Source organism: Oryzias latipes, chromosome 1, assembly GCF_053564925.1.
Source record: "Oryzias latipes strain Hd-rR chromosome 1, Olatipes_Hd-rR_3.1".
In the NCBI taxonomy this organism is placed as follows: Eukaryota; Metazoa; Chordata; class Actinopteri; order Beloniformes; family Adrianichthyidae; genus Oryzias; species Oryzias latipes.
In genome coordinates, this window is record NC_136237.1 from 10251696 (window position 1) to 10265048 (window position 13353).

Consider the following 13353-nt stretch of genomic DNA (forward strand, 5'->3'; position numbering starts at 1 on the left):
GTATAGCTGCAGACCTCACCCACCCAGGACATCAACTGTTTGTACCTCTTCCCTCTGGAAAGAGGTACAGGAGCATCCGAATTCTGATTCTTATTTGGAGCTGAGACTGAGAGCCAGGCCTTCTCCACCAACATCAGTGTGTGACCTCACCAATGAGCTTTCAGAAGAATGGTCAGAATTCCTATAAATACTCCTCAACCTTGTGGACAGCCTTCCCAGAAGAGTTGAAGCTGGAAAAGGTGGACCCACATCAAATTGAACTCAATGGGTTAGGGATGGGATGGCACCTAAGTTCATGTGTGAGTCAAGGGAAGTGAGCCAATAGTTTTGGTCATATGTTTTGGTGTGTGTCAGTTCACAACTAAAGTCCACACATCTTCATGACTGAAAAGGAGCAGTAAGAAGAATGAAATTATTTTTTTTATTTCTACCCCAATATAACATATTAAAGAAGAAATACAGAGATGATCCTAAACGGTCTTTACCGCCTGCAACCACACACTAACCACACAAAGCATATTCTCAAGTTTCTACTTTACAAAAAATTTCATTGATAAAAGTTGATTTGAACAACTTTTCATTCCAAAACTCCAAACTGTAAATGTTTTTCAAGCAACTTTAAACTTCAAATGATATTTCCTTCTGGGATTTTCATCTTGTGAAGTAAAAATAATTACATTTGTAAACTCTCTGACATCTCCTTCTATTTTTAACTAAACGCATGTACAGTAAAGTTTTCTGTTCTACTAAATCTTCAAATTTGAACAAACTGACTTAATAAATGGTGCACCTGCTTTTTCACCACATCCAACTTTGTGTTATTCAAATAACTCTTCTGCAGTAAAATTAACGTCTTTATTCATCCCACACTTTAACACGATAAGTAAAATAAAACAATAAAATGGAACAATAAAAGATTCCCAGGACATTACAGAATGGAAAATACTTCACATTTTTCAAATTATAGTTTTGGACACTTTACTTTTAATATATGACAAATATGGCTTCAGAGACAAATTTTCATATAAGATTAGCCCAAAGAATCTAAAGTCTGAAACCTTTTCAACTAAACACGCTGGGCGGGCCACAAGCTCCCAGCTCTGCTCCATTTTGAGGAATTCACGTGCAGACAAGGTGATCCATGTACGTCTCTGTTTTCCTCATCCGATCTGCCGTCGGACTCAGAAATGTACTGGACAGCTCCGATATTGTTCGCCATTTTTGTTGTAATGTTAGGCTGGTGTATGAGGGGCTGGAAAAGCTAGCGAGACAGTGTTTTAACAGATGGGTGACGGGAAGAAGAGGCAGGTTTACTCAACTTCAACAGTCCTGCCCACAACTCAGAAGCGAATTTGTAATGAACTCCTGCCGCTCTGCAGAAACTATGTCCAAGAACATGAGACAAGTTTTTTACATTTTATGCTATGCTTCAGAGAGCCTTCCTCAATGAACCAAAGCTAATGGAAGGAGAAGGAAATCTACCAACAATGATGTTAGAACCCTTTCCAGAAAAAATGGAAGAAAACAAAACACCTAAACAGATGAAGTTAGCTGCTATCAGATCTGTCACCTGATGAACTCTAAATAGCAGGGCTGCTTAAACCTTGTGCTATCCTAGGCACTTTAACATTGGGAGTTGGGTCATCTAGACCCACTAGACAGTGCTCTGAACATTTTTTTTCAATGATTTTTTATCTTCACTGGTGTCCATCCAAAATCAAGTTCACACATGTATTTGGACATTGTTTGAACATTGTTTAAGCTCATTACGTAACCCGTTCCAGAGTTTAGTGCCACACACCGACACACAGAAACTTTTCTTTGTGGTTCTTATCAGTTTGATCTTGAAGTTCCTACATCCCCTCAATTACTTCCTCCTTCATTTTCTAAGAACTGTTTTTTGATGTTGAATGGCAACGATTTCCCGCTAGCTCTGTATAGAAGTTGCACAGTGTAAAAATCCACAAAGCCATGCAGTTTTAAAAGTCTTGATTGATAAAATAAATTGTTTGTATGATCAAGATATCTGGCTTTAAGTACAATTCTGACGGCTCGTTTTTTCAGTAAAAAGACAAGATGTTATTCAACCAAATTTTCTATAAAGTATGTAAAATATGGTAATATTAAGAAGAAGTACAATAAATATCTTCTGTTGTATCCTAATACATGTTTAGATTTATTTATGATTGAAATACTTTTTGAGACTTTAGTTTTCCATGTGTCTGATGTGTTGCTTCCAACTTAGTTTGCCATCAATAAAAACCCCTAAGAATTTGATTTCTGCAACACTTTTAATTGAGACATTATTTATTTTATTTGAGAGCTCTGTGTTGGATTTGAAGTTACCAAAAACATCACTTTGGTTTTCTCTAGGTTCAAAGATAATTTGTTGTAATCCATCCATGATTTTATTTTGTTTAACATTATGTTCACCGCATTGATAAGTACCCTATAATTGTCTGTGGAATAGAATATATTTGTGTCATCAGCAAATAATATAAGTTTTAAAAGTTTTGAAACATTAAATATATAATTTACGATAATATTGAATAGCAGCGGGTCTAGATTTGATCCTTGTAGGACACCACAACTTATCTCTTTGGCTTCTGACGTAAATTCGTCCATCTTGACGATTGGTTTTCTTCCCGTTAGATAGCTTTTGACCCAATTTAGCGCTAGTCCTCTTATCACATACACTTGCAGTTTGTCAAGGATGACACCACCGTGGTGGGTCTCACATCGAACAATGATGAGACTCACTACGGAGACGTGATCAAGCACCTAACAGGATGGTGTGCCGATAACAACCTGAACACCACCAAGACCAAAGAGGTTATTGTGGACTTCAGAAAGTCCAAGAAGGTGGTACACACTCCTCTCCTCATTCATGAGGAGGAGGTGGAAAGGGTAGACCACATCCAGTTCTTGGGGATCCACATCACTTCTGACCTCACCTGGTCGCTGCACACATCCCACCTGGTGAAAAAGGCTCAACAGAGACTCTTCTTCCTCAGGAAACTTAAGAGGACTGGACTCTCAAGGGAACTACTAGGAACCCTCTACAGAGCCACCATAGAAAGCATCCTCTGTCTGAGTGCAACGGTGTGGTACAGGAGCTGAACTACTCAAGAAGACAGGAATAACTTGGCCTGGGTGGTGAAAACCGCACAGGAGATTGTAGACGGACCTCTCCAACAACTCGACTCAATGTACGACAGCTGGGTCCTTCGGAAGGCTGGTTGTAGAGCTGCAGACCCCACCCACCCGGTACATCAACTGTTTGTACCTCTACCCTCTGGAAAGAGATACAGGAACATCAGAACTCACACCAATAGACTTCTTCCCCAGAGCTGGGACATCCATCCACCCCCCCCTTCCCCCAATCACACACCTGTGCTCCTCACCCCCCCCCCCCCCCACCCCCACCCATTCACCCCTGCCAATACACTGTGGCATGAATTGGCTACGCTTTAAATTTGTGTGCAATAATCATTCATATTTTACTATACAGTCTTTCGTACGTGTATAGGTATTTATTGAAAAGAGCTACTGGGAAGTAATTTCGTTGTGCACTGCATAATGCCAATAAAGGGTTCTGATTCTGATTCTGAAGTAGGATGTCCTGGTTTCAGATGTGTTAATGAAATATCCACATGCATATTTCTTTTTGTCCAGAGCATTTGTGATTTCCTCCAAAGCCGTTAAGTTTGATCTGTTTTACCTAAAACCATATTGGTTTTCATTTATAATGTTATGTCTCTCAAAATAATGTAACTTATTTCTCATCTCTTTTCTCAAATTTTTGAGAATTGTGGCAGGAGAGAAGCAGGTCTATAGCTTGTAAAAAGGTGTTATTGACATCCGCTCGTCAGAGAGAGGGGTTGAGTGTGGGATACTTCCGGTGGGTGGATTATTGTCTTTGCTGGTTTTGGATTTTGGAATTTTCTCTGCCAATTCTGGACCCACATTTACAAAATAGTTACTGAGGCCGTTTGCTGCTTTATTGATGTTATAGTTTGGACCCTTCTCATCTGTAAAGTAATCTGGGTATGTTCACTTTTTGTCCCTATTTTTAATGTTGTAAAAAATCTTGCTTCAGGTTGTTTTTCTTTTCATTCAGTAGAAACTTTGAGCAACTTTTTGCCTCTTTTCAGTTGTAATCCTGGCCTCTCTTCTCCAACTTCTTTACCCCCTTTTTGTTGTTATGTACCCATGCCCCCCATTTCTACTATCTCTCTGTTCTCTCTACCATCTGGTCCAAAAAGAAATGGACACAAATATAATGTAATAAAAAATAATTCTCAAATACAAAAGAGGTTTACACAAGTACACACTTTGAGTGTCTGAAGCTACAAAGCTTCAGACATCTGTCCAACAAAAAATACATTCAGCTCTTATCTGTTTACTGAGCTGCTGTAATAATAAAAAAAAGGAAAAACTTCTGGAATTCATTTTTTTTTAGGAATTCAAGTTGTTTCTAAAAACAGCTGGAGCTTTTGATCACGAAAACATTTGATCAGAAAAGTTTAGTTAGTTTCGTTTCTTTACATGCCTCAGCTTTCTTGTGGCAGCATGGAAAAGCTCGAGTTTCCTTAATGACACTTTAAAAAAAATGTTTTCAGTCACAAAGAAGCCATAGGATTAAAAGCGGGGTGCAGAAACCTTCACCTCAGAGAGCGCGATGCGCTGCAGAGGACAAAGCTGCACTAAAGGCGCAGAGTGGGTTTCAGATATTAGGGCGCTGCTGCACTTTAGATTAAGAAAGGCCACTTTGTGGCGTGTGGAAAAAGGCCTGTGGAAGCAGCACCCAGGTGCAGAGCGGTGAGGAGCCATGAAGGCAGAGGAGCCATGGTTTGTGAGCAGCCATGTCCTCATTATAATTGAACAATTTATAGCTGTTCTGGGATTAGTTTATTTTCCTTCCACTAATACACACACCAGTGTCTCTTGATTAAGCTGCGCCCCACATGCTCTCAGTGCAATCCGGCTGTTTATTTGTGCGTGCGGCGCTCTTTCCTGCGCCGCTAAAGTGTCTCTGTAATCCCTCTCTTATTGCTTGTGCCTGTGTCCGTTAAGATTAGCCGCTGCTGAAGAGAATTCCATTTTCCCGTCTTTATTAGACTTTCCTCACTTTTGTTGCTCGGGCAGCTCTGAGTGCCTTTTCTTCTTCCAAAGGTGTGACGGATGTGTTCGCTGTCAGTCATGCTAACACCAGCTGAGGCCAAAGATGGCACTTCACTGCACACATGGAGGTGTGTGTGTGTGTGTGTGTGTCAGCCCAGCATGAGATTTCCATCCACAGGTAGGCCAGATGCTGCCTGTCATCTCCGGTCAGTCAGTGTAATCACTGACCTTTACAGGAACATGCATGTTTGCATTTCATCTGCTGGCCTGGAGGAGAAACTGGAGGAGCGATGGCCGGGCACCCTCCTCATCCTGCTAACATGAACATTAACACGGACGGGCTGTTCGTCGTACAGTTTCTGTCTGCTGCTTCGCTTGAACTGCAGTGTAATCCGTGCACGCTCTCTGGCACGTGCACAGCCGTGATCTGGTAGCAGATACAGTATCAGCTCGGAGCAGCTGTCTGCTCAAACAGGTGCAGAAAGAGGAACCCCAGGAGTTACCACATCGTCAGTGAATCTGCATCATCAGCTTCCTTCTTGTACTAGTTTGCATCGTTTTGATGTTCATCTTCAAGAAATGACCCCGACACATCAGTGACCAACATTCTGAGTCTAATCTCTAATCTTGGGTTTTTATTTAATCCCTTCAGACCTGGCTTCAACGCGTGTGGACATAACATAATTGGTTAAATCCCCACAATAGTTCATTTTGGTTAACTGGGGCCCTGTGACTGCATGTGTAGAGGGTTTACTCAAATATTTCCTCCAGTCATAAGAGGTTAAATTCAAAAAAGCTAAACAAATAACTTGGAGGGAAGAATTTATCACTCAGAAATCAAACTTTTTGGTGTTATTGGTGCATTTCCTGCAAAAATCTGCGTGTGAATTCTTAGAGCTGTGAGGTGCTAAAGCACCTAAAACTTTAAAGCAGGGATATTTGACAAAACATTCTTGTTAGCATTCTATAATAAATTAGCACAAGTTTAAAAATGCAGTAGGAGCTGAAGATGTATAATAAATAGCGACTCGTCGCATTTCGGGCAGACACTCGGCAGAATTGCAGGTTACTCCCCTAGGGCGGGTCAGTTAATTAACCCACCTGCTTAGCGTCCTATTTAAGTCAGGTGTACAATTGTTCATTCTCTCTTACCTTCAGCGCTCATTCTTTGCCCCTCCCTCCTCCCCGGCTTCCACCTGTGGGCTCCGTTACGGGGGTTGTTACCCGAAAGTGTATGGAAAAAATAAGTGTCTCAAGGAATTGAACGGAGCCTTATGCCAAAACGAAGTTGTGAATCAAATTGTGAATGTCAACCTAAAGATGTTGTGAAATAAATATTCTTCTGCAAGAGTTGTCTGACTGAAATGCAAAAACCTGATTTTTCCAAAGATCCAGTGTCTTCAGTTAATGTAAAACTATTCCAAAGTGTCAAACATTGCTGCAAAAAGGTCAACAGAGCAAAAAAACTACAAACACTGCTGTTGGCTGTTTGGATTAATACCAATGTGTCAGAATAAAGATTTTAGATTAAAAATGTTAAAAGAAAAAAATAGGTTTCTGATAACTTTTAGATCAAAAGAAAGAAAAAAAACGGGCTAGAATCCAGGAAACCAACATGCAACCCACTGTCCCTCCAGAAGACATGAGGCTAGAAGCACCTCAGGTTAAAACAAGCTGAACACAAGCCAAGAAATGGCCAAAACCCTTCAACACCAGAGCTTTCACCGCCGACAGCAAAACAACACATGCTCTTTGACACTTCAACCGTTTACGCCATCAACGTAATTCCAACGGATTCTGACACGCAGAAAAGCAGTTTTGCTCTGAAATACAACACTTTAGAATACGCTGGAATTATGTTAATCGCAGAAACAGTTGAAGAGTTAAGTTCATCCAAAGCCTAAAAAGGTCACCTCTGCAACTAAAGCTCCAGTGGTAAAAGGTAAATAGACTTCAAAAACCTTTCAGCGTCAACCTGGAAAGGTTGCAATCTTGCAGTTCCCCAAATGACCGGAGGCTGATGGCAAAGGGGGGTAATTTGTCACTAATCAAGGATTTGTAAACATTGGTTGTGTCCGAATTCTTTCACTACTCACTGTTTGCCATTTTGTCGTGCTGTCCGAATATACAGTTCCAAATTCCAGTGCCCTACAAATTTCCCAGAAGTCTGCGAAAAAAAATTTATGCCCACTACAGTAAATTGGCAAATAAAGACAACAATGTTTGCGTTTGAACAATTTTGTAATTAAAACGCATTTTTATTCATTTTTTTAAATAAACCATCCACATTTTCATTATCAGATCACAGTGGATTTATAAATGGTTTTCGTAAAACTTTTGTATTTACATTTTTAATCTGTGAAATCGGTGCTGTCATATTTGCCGTTCAAAAAAACAAAACCAAAAAAAAGTAGTGTGAATGGAGTCCAAATTGCTTTTAAAATCCAGGGCATTAGATATTCCCACAAAGAGCCTTATTTTAGGATAAAAGAAAAAAAAACAAGAAATTGTGATATTGACAAAATTTACCTCTAGAGGTTTTTGTAAAAACTGATCGTTGTTTGAAAAATATATTGAGGTAATTTATGTTGTGGTTTTTAAATGCTACAGAGCATGCATGTGTTTATGTTGTGAGTGTGTATGTGTGTGTACCTGTGCATGAAGTGGTGCGACAGAATACATTTCCAGTAGCTCCTCCAGAGCATCACTGGTGTCTTACTTGTTCATCAGTAAATGAATGGGGGCTATTTGTGTAGCGTGGTCAGGAAATAGGCTGCTGGCATTGGTTAAGTGCTTTCTTGTCTTGTATGCGATGTCATTAATTCCTCTAAAAGGGAAATGGATAGTGATGGTGCACATCAGCCCTAATAGCTTGGTTTAGTTTCACTTGCATTAATGAGAATGAGAGTGTTTGTGTGCTAAGTTCAGAGGGAAAGTCAATTTTATTTTACATGTGAACTAATGTCAAATTCAACCACTAAGGGTAAATTTAAGTTGCTTTATGTTTCCATGACAACAGCTGCACACATGATCAAGAGGGTCCACCGGACCGTAGACCTTCCTGGATAAGATCGCAAAATAAATACAAATTAAAACAAAAAAAAGGTATCAAACCCAGAACAAGACGTAAAACAAGAAAAAAAAACTCTTTTTGACTAAACACGTGACATTGTGGAGGATTCATAATGACTGAAATCGTCAGTCATTATGAATCTTCCACAAAGTCACATTTTGTAACGTGTCAACAAGGGCATGTGAGAAATGAGAAAACATGTCATATTTGACATGTAGGTCTGCAGGTCTACACTAGATCTTCCCAAAATTCACAGCATTGTCATAAAGTCCTGGCAGCTCCATGAAATGAACAGAAAAAACTGAAAAGACAGAAGAGAAGCAGGAGTCAGCAGAAAGTGACGGGGATGCGTGATGGTGAGATGATGGTCTGAATTCATGTCTGAAAGAGACTGAAGCTGTTTTTGCAGAGCAGAAATAACACACGTGTGAAGGAAAACAATGTTTCTGCAGAGCTCTGTTTGGTCATTTTTTTGTCAGCTCAGCTAATGGTGTATTACTGATTTGTTTAGAATCATGACAGCAGTTAAAGACCTACTCCACTGAAAATGTTTTTTTTGGTGTGGCCTTTTTCTCATGATGGAAGCCATATATAAAGAAAATTAAGATTAAAACTGTATTTCTGAGTGTTTCTTTAGTCAAATTGTTGTGAATCAGGAGCAGGTGTAAAAATGCAGTTTGGAAAAGTTTGTAGTTGTTCCGTACAATCTGCAATCGGCGGGCCACAAGCTCCCGGCTCCCCTCCATCCTGATGCAACCATTTGCAGTTGACTAGATCCATAAACGTTTTGTTTTCCTCATCTGTGCGAACTTCTGGCTCTAAACTGCACGGCTGGATAGCTTCAACATTGCTCACTGTTTTTGTTGCACCGCTATTGTTTGCTTGGGTTTGTGAGGGCTGTAAGCTAGTGGGAGAGCATGTAAACAAAAGGATAATAGGAAATGAGGTGGACTCTTGCACACCTCTTGCACATATTCATAATTATCTGATTTATTTGGTCTTTTAACTCTGAAAATGTCTGAAAAAGGGAAAATAAAAGAAAATAATCACAGTAGATATTTTCTGTGTGAAACTCTCTGTCATTAAATGAAAAAATTAATTTTCCCTAATTTCCTTTCAAATCCAAATGGCCCGTATGTGACCACAGTGAGACTCCAGCAGGGACAACTTTCGATACTTGTAGGTAAGAGGAAGAAATGAAAAGGAAGTCACGATCTGACTTGGCCTCATGACACTTGGGAAACTCAGAAAAAAATGGAAGCCTGAAGAAACAAACAGTAAAGGAGACATGGTGGTGGAGGTGTAATGGTGTGGGAGTATTTCAAGTAAATTAATTCTTGACTTTATGACATTATGTGAAAAAAAAAGGAAATTTGTTATAGTGTCCAGAGAAATATTTTGTTTAAAGTGCTGGAAGAGTTTGAAATCTACGGAGCCCGTGTCCTGACATTAAGATATAAAAATATATCTTGTTCCCACAGATTAATATCTTGTTCCCACAGGTTATTATGTCGTTCGCACGAAATACTATTCCATTCCCACAAGATACTATTCCGTTCCCCCAAGATACTATTGCATTCCCTCAAAATACTATTCCATTCCCTCGAAATGATTAACTTGTGCAAACGCAATAATTATGTCGTTCGAACGCAATAATTAATCCGTTCGAACGCAATAATTATTCACGTCATAAGTCATACACGCGGATATGCCCTCTGTACGGCGGCAAAAGCCGCTTTCAGCGGTGACTTCCGTGTCTCTGTGACCCATATTCGTTCAAAAAAGGAACATGAAAAACAAAAATGATCACTTTATTACCGTCTCAATGAATATAAGAAAAATATCAAAATATTTATGATAACTAGGCTGCTTTGTCATACGATAGCTCCTGCTAGGCTGCTACTAGCGCCGCCGCAGAGCTCTTTGATGTATGCCGGCATTTGGGCAACTGGCTGGTCTGTTGACAGACAGCTGATATCGTAGTTTAGGGTCAAATAGAAATAATAATATTCAGGACTTGTCTTTTATTAACTTAAGCAGTCAGTTGCTTTACATTCGAAGGCTATAAGGATACATGCTAACTGACTAGCCGATCATTGATCCTGTTATTAATTTACGTCATAGATTTACAGCAGATACCTTCACATTTCTGTCTGTGTGTGTCTCATTACATTGCATTGAAGACACGGAGGATGTTTAGAGAACAGATTTATTTATTTTAAAAAGCACAGAAGCATCCATCGTATTCACGTTCATTCACACGATGATGATCTGGTACGCCCTCAGTCATCTTGCTGCAAAAGCCGCTTCCTGCCGCTACTTCCGTGTCTCTGTGAGCATTCAATAGGGGTAAAAATAAAAGCAAGAATGGTCGATCTGTTATTTTCTCGATGAAAATCTGAAAAATATCATATTAGCCTTCGAATGTAAAGCAACTGACTACTAAAGTTAATAAAAGACAAGTCCTGAATATTATTATTCCTATTCGACCCTAAACTACAATATCAGCTGTCTGTCAACAGACCAGCCAGTTGCCCAAATGCCGGCATACATCAAAGAGCTCTGCGGCGGAGCTAGTAGTAGCCTAGCAGGAGCTATCGTATGACAAAGCAGCCTAGTTATCATAAATCTTTTGATATTTTTCTTATATTCATTGAGACAGTAATAAAGTGATCATTTTTGTTTTTCATGTTCCTTTTTTGAACGAATATGGGTCACAGAGACACGGAAGTTACCGCTGAAAGCGGCTTAGTACTTTTGCCGGCGTACAGAGGGCATATCCGCGTGAATGATTTATGACGTGAATAATTATTGCGATCGAACGACATAATTATTGCGTTCGCACGAGTTAATCATTTCGAGGGAACGGAATAGTATTTTGAGGGAACGCAATAGTATCTTGAGGGAACGCAATAGTATCTTGTGGGAACGCAATAGTATCTTGAGGGAACGCAATAGTATCTTGAGGGAACGCAATAGTATCTTGTGGGAACGGAATAGTATTTCGTGCGAACGACATAATAACCTGTGGGAACAAGATATTAATCTGTGGGAACAAGATATATTTTTATATCTTAATGTCAGGACACGGGCTCTGTAGAAATCCCAGATAAGGATGACAAATTTAATTTACTTTCTAATGTTAAATGAAGGCAAAGACATGTTTGAATATTTAATATCAGTGGCAGCCAACATCTGTGTATCTGCAAAAAATCCCGTCTGGGGAGTACAATAATAGAAGTCCAAAAGTTTGTGATCCAAAACACCTATTCCCTTTATAGAGCAGCTCCTTCAAAAAATATAACTCAAGTAAAATTATAAGCACCCATTGAAGAAATTGAAAGAGTATAAGTTTGGACTTGTGTGGATTGCCATTTATCTTTTAATATGAGCCCCGACGTTTATTCCAACATTTTGCCAGCCGGCCCGGCGTTTATTGGAGACCGACGTCAATTAGAGACTGGCCACTATTGGAAGACACACATATAGTCTAAAATCTTACTGCAAATACAGGAAAAACATTTTGAATTCTTTGGACAATATTTGTGTACAATACAAACACAAACGGATGTCATGAAGCTTCTGTCTTCTGTTGTTGGAGGAAAACCTCACATCACTGTTGCTTTAATTACAGGCAGGATTGTTGTCTCTCTGGGATTTCAACTCCTTGTCCAACATAGTTAAAGTTTGTGGCGCTGTCAAAGCAGGATTATTTCACACTGATCCATATTTACAGTCAACATCCTTTTTCACTAATTTCATTGCAGTGGTACAAGTTTCAAACAAAAAACATTACAATTGAAAGTGTAAGAATGCTGGGTTTTCATCATAAATCTACATAAGTGAAAGTAAAACGTATAGAAAGAACAACTTGTCAGCTTTCAACAAAAGTTAAATGTAAGTCGTCACTGTGCTGAAGGGACAATTTTCACTCAAGTGAATGACTTCTGAAAGACTGTAAGACTGATTTGTTTAGATTTTCCTGTTTTGGAGCAATTTACTTGTAAATTATACTAAATTAAGCATATTATTTTATTTGTAAGTACAGTTTCTCTGAAGCGTACAGTTTCTAACCTTTGGTGTCTTTCTGTGAAAATGAAAGCTTAGTAGTACCAGAGTGGGAGTTTGCTCTGGTTTCTTATTTGCAGAAATGCAGCAGCTGGATCTGCACTCAGCGGCCTCTTTATTAGGAACACCTTACTAGTGCGGGGTTGGACCCCTTTAGACTTCAGAACTGCCTTAATCCTTGGTGGTACAGATTCAACAATGTACTGGAAACATTCCTCAGAGAGTTTGGTTCACATTGACATGACGGCGTCACACAGTTGCTGCAGATTTGTCGGCTGCATCCAGGATGCCAATCTCCCGTTCCACCACATCCCAAAGGTGATCTATTGGGTTGAGATCTGGTGACTGTGGAGGCCATTTGAATCCGGTGAACTCATTGTCATGTTCAAGAAACCAGTCTGAGATGATTCCAGCTTCATGACATGGCGGGTTCTCCTGCTGGAAGTAGCCATCAGAAGATGGAACACTGTGGTCATAAAGGGATGGACATGGTCAGCAACAATACTCAGGTAGGCTGTGATGTTGGAACCATGCTCAGTTAGTAAGGTGTCCAAAGTGTGCAAGAAATATACCCCCCACACATCGCACCTTCACCAGCAGCCTGAACCACTAGGCAGGATGGATCCATGCTTTAATGTTCTTGATGCCAAATTTTGACAATATCCAAATGTTACATCAGAAATGGAGACTCATCAGACCACACAACGTTTTCCAATCTTCTATTGTCCAGTTTTGGTGAGCCTGTGTGAATTATAGCCTCAGTTTCCTGTTCCTAGCTGACAGGAGTGGCACCTGGTGTTTTCTTCTGCTGCTGTAGCCCATCTGCATCAAGGTTGGACATGTTTTACATTCAGAGATGCTCTTCTGCAAACCAGTGGTTATTTGAGTTCCTGTTGTAGTTCTATCAACTGGAAACAGTCTGGTTGTTCCCCTCTGACCTCTGGCATCAACAATGCATTTCCACCCACAGAACTGCTGCTCACTAGATATTTTCTCTTTTTCAATCCATCTCCATAAACCCTAGAGATGGTTGTGGGTGAAAATCCCAGTTGATCAGCAGTTTCCAAAATAATCAGACCAGCAGGTCT